Source organism: Priapulus caudatus, unplaced genomic scaffold, assembly GCF_000485595.1.
Source record: "Priapulus caudatus unplaced genomic scaffold, Priapulus_caudatus-5.0.1 Scaffold1353, whole genome shotgun sequence".
Taxonomy (NCBI): domain Eukaryota; kingdom Metazoa; phylum Priapulida; class Priapulimorpha; order Priapulimorphida; family Priapulidae; genus Priapulus; species Priapulus caudatus.
Genome location: NW_014578414.1, coordinates 5,451 through 11,390, shown reverse-complemented (window position 1 = coordinate 11,390; position 5,940 = coordinate 5,451). Strand labels below are relative to the sequence as shown.

Sequence of the window (5,940 nt, the reverse complement as noted above, 5' to 3'; positions counted from 1 at the left end):
AGAGAGAGAGAGAGCGAGAGAAAGAGAAAGAGAGAGAGAAAGAGAGAGAGAAAGCCCGCGCGCGCGAAAGAGAGAATGAAATAGAGAGAGTAGGAGAGAGTTTAGAACGCATTAATTAAACACGCGGTTCGTCTTATCTCTATCGAATATATTATATACAAACATAAATCTGTCGCCGCAATCTTAACTCCCGTAATCATATACCAACCAGGCCAATAAATAAATAAATTAATTAATTAATTAATTAATATATATAAATAAATGGGTAAATAAATTAATAATAATTAATTAAATACATAATTAAATAGTAAAGTAAAGGAGAAGGCAAGAAGGAACGAATAAATACGAGAAAGTACGAAGAAATAATACACACACAGACTATTTTATATTATTTCCATTATCATTCGGGATAAGTTGTCGCTGATGTGGGACTATGCACGCGTCTGTTGGTTCCTAGTCTTTCAAAGTATTTTGTAAACAAAATCTACTTTCTTGCTTTAAATTATTGCCCTTTCGTTTAATTTTCATATTAGTGTGTACGATAAAAGTATAACAACACCACTCCTTCATCTGGGCTGGATTGCGGTTATCAGTCGTTCATCGATCACTGCTCATGCGACCGATTATCGAAGATGATCAATATCTATTTCAGAGCAGTCGTGCTGGGTTTACTGATGTATCATCGACATGTAACACCGAATACGTCACTGTATCGTTACCATGTAACGCTCAGAGCGCGTTGTGTGCACTATGGAAACAATAATGACAGAGATATTGGTTTAGCAAATAACAACGCGTTTATTATGAAGTAATAAAGAAATCAAACACGAAATCCGTGACGTAACAATGAGTAATAGTCGATAGAGTATGTTCGTGTACATATTTACACTGACACGCGGATATCGCGTGATACGCACTGTGGTCACGTGACGCACGTTAGTGACATCATGATGGCGAATGTATCTAGACAAATCGTGGTGCGTCGAACATAAAGATAAAGATAATAACACACATAGATAACAGTTCGTGAGAGACACAGGCGTAACGAATCAACAGAATACCTCTAATTACCATCGAAGTAATGACCATGAACAAACATCAACTCGCAAAGCAACAATCTAGTTCTACGCTGATTTCCTAGTAAGAATGGGACGCTAGTGGAAAAACGAGTCGTCATGACGCCGCGGGATGTGTCTAGTGGAATGCCGCGTCGCCATGACGCCGCGGGATGTGTCTAGTGGAAAGCCGCGTCGCCATGACGCCGCGGGATATGTCTAGTGGAATGCCGCGTCGCCATGACGCCGCGGGATGTGTCTAGTGGAAAGCCGCTTCGCCATGACGCCGCGGGATGTGTCTAGTGGAAAAACGCGTCCCGATGACGTCTCTTCCGGCGGATGTGTCTAGCGGTAGTAGCGTCTGCGTCTGTAGGCGTTACGTGACTTACGTCTGCGGTGCACGCACATCCCCACAGCGAGCGGGTCGTCGATGCGTTTGTAACATTTCAACGATCGCGCGCACCTGCCGTAGATATTGCGCGGACCGCCACATTTCTCGTACGGGCCCTAAAAACCAGAGAGCAGGTTAATGTAGTCCTAGCAACGAGGAACGGTACATGACGCTGACGAACGTGGTGACGTCTGCATGACAATTTGATTCGGTATATAAATATCCATCATTCAGTAAATGAATAATTATATATATATATATATATATATATATATATATATATTTTATGTAATGAAGGACCTAACAGGTTGCTGAAGTCTTGCAGGGAGCTGAAAACACCAGCTAGAGCAACTACTAATTACCCTTCTTTTCATAAACCCACCATACACTGCTACACACAAACAATAACGCCCTATGTCTAATCAGTCGCATGCGCAGCATAGGAACAGTAGGGGGTCTACTACAGCAGCAGTAATAGATAAAATACGCAGGTATAGTGGGATTTAATTGATTTTGCAGTAGCGTTATTTCAAAAGCACGACCGATAAGTGCAAGAACATTGTCAAACGCAGACTTCATCTCTTGTCTCAGCCAAACCATAAATCTTTTATCGTGAACGATAATTGGGTAATCTCGCCGATAAAGACATTTCGCTACCCACTTATATAGCACTAGGCAACCCAACCACTAACCCCCCATAGATTGCATATTCCAGATCACATTATTTTGTAAGATCGTGCGCAGACTCTAACTGATTTGGTATTTTAAGACATAGAGTTGCACATTTGTCAGTAACGGCATATTTTTTTGATTTCCAATTTGAGCTCACAATACATGTTAAAATTTTATGTAATGATTTCAGTTGTGCGTACTTTTAAACGCATTACAGTTTATGTATTCTAAATAACAAAGTTAATTTTTACTCAACCGTGCAAGTTTGAAACGTACCGCTGACGTTTCGCCTCCTGCCAGGAGGCTTTCTCAAAGCAAACTGAAGTTAATCAGTTTTGACCACCAGATGGTGTGGTGGTCAATAGCTTAGTCCACACGTGACTAAGCTTAATTGTATCCCCCCCTCGTCCCGGTTGATGTTTGGGGTCTTGCGGATCCAGATGGCCTCTTTAATCCAACGCCTGATTTTGATTGGCTCGCGATCGATGATCTTCGAATTCTCCCAATCGATGGTGTGATTGTCCTTCGCTACATGGTCAGTGATCGCGGATTTGGTGATTTCGGTAGCCGACTGTTTTCGTTGGGCCCTTGTGAACGATTTGGGTGCTACGGTGTCTACGTCCTTTTTGTGTTCTTTTAGACGGGTTTTAAATTTTCGGCCGGTTTCTCCAATGTAACTTTTTTTACACATTGCACACTGTATATTGTAGACACAGTCCGTAATGTTGTGCATATCTGTTTTGTCCTTAGGGTGTACCAAAAGCCGTTTTAGAGTCTCAAAACCTGTATTTTTTTTCACTCTGATTAACTTCAGTTTGCTTTGAGAAAGCCTCCTGGCAGGAGGCGAAACGTAAGCGGTTTGTTTCAAACTTGCACGGTTGAGTAAAAATTAACTTTGTTATTTATATTATTCTACCAACCGAATGAACTTATTTAATGAGTTTATGTATTGATTTTCTTTTCTTTTGTTTAATCCTACGTTCGACGTGTTACACGTTTATCTCATGCTTACATTTTGCTTTACTTTTTTTCTACCACGTCTGTCTACTAATTGTGTTTACCTAAGGGCCTAGTGCCCGTGCCAAAGGCAGAACCTGGTACCTATACGATCATAGCTGCATTACATATATATATATATATATATAACATACGACAATATCAGCGGCATTATAAGCAACATAGTAGAATAATAAGCATTTTTACCCAATTAATAGCAATCATATAGCAAGACAATGAATCAATTTTACGATTATACACAAGGGAACCCAAATATACCTAATAGCATGCAATAATTTACAATAACACGCAGTTAGCTGCTGCACTATGATGCAGTTGTAGACCATGACGGCGTACCTTGGCGCACTGGTAGCAGCAGTGACATGAGTCCATCACTATACCGTAGGGGCAGTACTGGGGGTTCGGGCACGGGTACTCGATGGGCGTCTGTCCGGTGGGAGTGAGGAACAAACCATTGTAGCAGGGTAAACAGTCATAGTCCAGCGAATAGCTCCAAACACTGCGGACACAACGTGCGCCCCCGCACAGAGTCGTTACTACATAGCATGCCAACATACGCACACATACGCGCGCACGCACACTAACACTCACTCACATGCACATGCACCGCACACGCACGCACGCACGCACGCACGCACGCACACACACACACACACACACACACACACACACACACACACATACACACACACCGAACCATAGCAATTCGAGTAGGCTAAGTCAGGTCACATTATTACACATTGTTTCTTATAGACGTTGAATTAATATAGGCCATACAAAAGTCCTGCGTTTCACGTGCTTTTATTTCAATTATAGGTGGTATGGCTTCTATTATATGGCCCTTTTTTATTCCAGCGTAAAACGTCGGCCGCAAGCGGGCAAACTACTTTAGACCGTAAAGTTTATAGGCAACAACATATAACACACAAGGAGAGCCATGGTATGCATGAACGCCTGTGATAAGTGCCCATTTTCTGCACGAGCAAAATTACCAGACGGAAAAAACCGACTTTATTGTGAGAAATCTCTCAAGTGAAGCCTGCAATCAAACGTGAAATTTTAAGAAATACATGAATTAAATATTAATTAATTAAACTATGAATCTGGTCTATATCGGTGCTCGTGACTGTCATCGCTGCTGTATTAGAATGTGAGGATTATGTACGGGAGGGGGCGTGGCAACGTGATGATTGACAGCTGATATCGGAGCGCGTGTTACGTACCTGGTAGCCGCGACCAGACACAGCAAGGCCGCAATTCTCCACATCTCTGCTATAGTCGACGAAACCTGGAACACAACACCCACGTCATTAACCCTCACAGGCACGGGCAGTGCTTCCGGTAACGTTTTCGGTCGCGATCGCGCGCATGCGCATTATTGCCATCACCTACACGCCGACGGTGCTCTGAGGCAGACTCCTCAATGAATCCGGGACCGGCGAGAAACAGACGATAACAGGCGTTCCTTACAGCGGTGCGCTAGAAAGTGACCGCGTGACAGAGAGTAAACTATAGTAACTGCAGCGTTAATGTACTGTGCTGTAACGGCCACATACTGTCCTATGTGTAGTAGTCGGCGAGGGCAACCACGGATGTGCGCGCTCAATATTCCTCTCTCTCTCTCTCTCTCTTTCTCTCTCTCTCTCTCTCTCTCTCTCTCTCTCTCTCTCTCTCGCTTTATGTCGGACGGACGGACACTCTCCTTACATGCGCACCGCTTGATTGTTACGGCGTTTGTTGGTTGTGACGCTTAATTGATATGTCACCAGCCACCTGTGTTGGTTAAGGTAGCAGACGCCTGTCTTTTATAGGTCACATTCTAGGTCAGCGACTCTGCGGCGAGTCAGCGCGCCCATTTGGCTGCCATTCTTGTCCCACCCCACGGTGCATCGCGGGGCACGTGCGTGCGGCGCGCCGCCCGCGTCCGCCGCCGCAAATCCACGACAGAAGGCGCTCTCGCTCTGGCTCATTTCTACGCACTGCAACAAGCGTCTGATTTCCGTAAGAATTTCTTACGCTTTTTTTACTATAAGTTTTACAGCGACCCGTTACCTGTCCTATGTAAACGGTGTGTACTTATAAAAGCTGCAAAAGATATTAAAAATCCAACCATTATTTATGAGAAATTTGATAAAATAGTGATACGAAATAATGCGCCCATTTACTACTTTCAATCATTACGCTGTTTACTAAACTAAGTTCACGTATTTATCATGAATTTTTTGGGATGATTGCCATTATACCTAATTCTCGAACATTGTCTTTGATACATTTGTGCGTATTCAGCTTAAAACATCTAAATTTGTCGCACCAACAAACATGCAAATCATAGAAATTTCTAATGTTTTGTTCGAGCGAGTTGCCGCCGTTGGATTGCCATTCGCTGGATTTCCCCAGAGCTCCGCCCACTTTAAAAATAGTGCTAGCATTGGTGGCAGTGGTATTATCCTGAGTGTGGAAGCGGCACTGCATGCAGTTTGCCGCCGCCGCTGTGTGCGTGAGCCCGATTTACGAGTGAAAGCGCGGCGGCGGAACGTGCAGACGATTAGAAGAGTAGAATGTAGTTCTTAGTGTCCAACACCCGAATTAGGTGTAGCCCGCTCAGGGTGACTGATCAGTACGTGTTAGTATAGTAGCTGAACAGTAGCGGCTTGATGACATCGCCTTAGTTTGCATGCGCCGTGTCGCAGAATGGATGTGTGCCCGATAAACCAACCGATGTAACCCTAACCCTAACCTGTTCTGCTTGCATCTATGACAAATACGACATAACGCATATACGCTCTCCTATGGCACTATATTTGT

General features: G+C 43.7%; 1 long non-coding RNA gene across 4 annotated transcripts; it reads right to left on the bottom strand.

Moving 5' to 3' along the window:
* Nucleotides 1–774: 774 nt before the first annotated feature.
* On the bottom strand, nucleotides 775–4,940 carry LOC106816338. 4 transcript variants are annotated; one of them, XR_001394876.1, is made up of 4 exons: nucleotides 4,843–4,940; nucleotides 4,359–4,423; nucleotides 3,472–3,634; nucleotides 775–1,562 (listed from the first exon to the last, which is right to left on the bottom strand). It is a non-coding gene; the product is annotated as an uncharacterized LOC106816338 (long non-coding RNA). The 4 variants fall into 4 exon arrangements; XR_001394875.1 differs by having other exon boundaries at nucleotides 4,692–4,935; XR_001394877.1 differs by lacking the exon at nucleotides 4,843–4,940 and adding an exon at nucleotides 4,524–4,637.
* Between the last annotated feature and the right edge of the window lie 1,000 nt (nucleotides 4,941–5,940).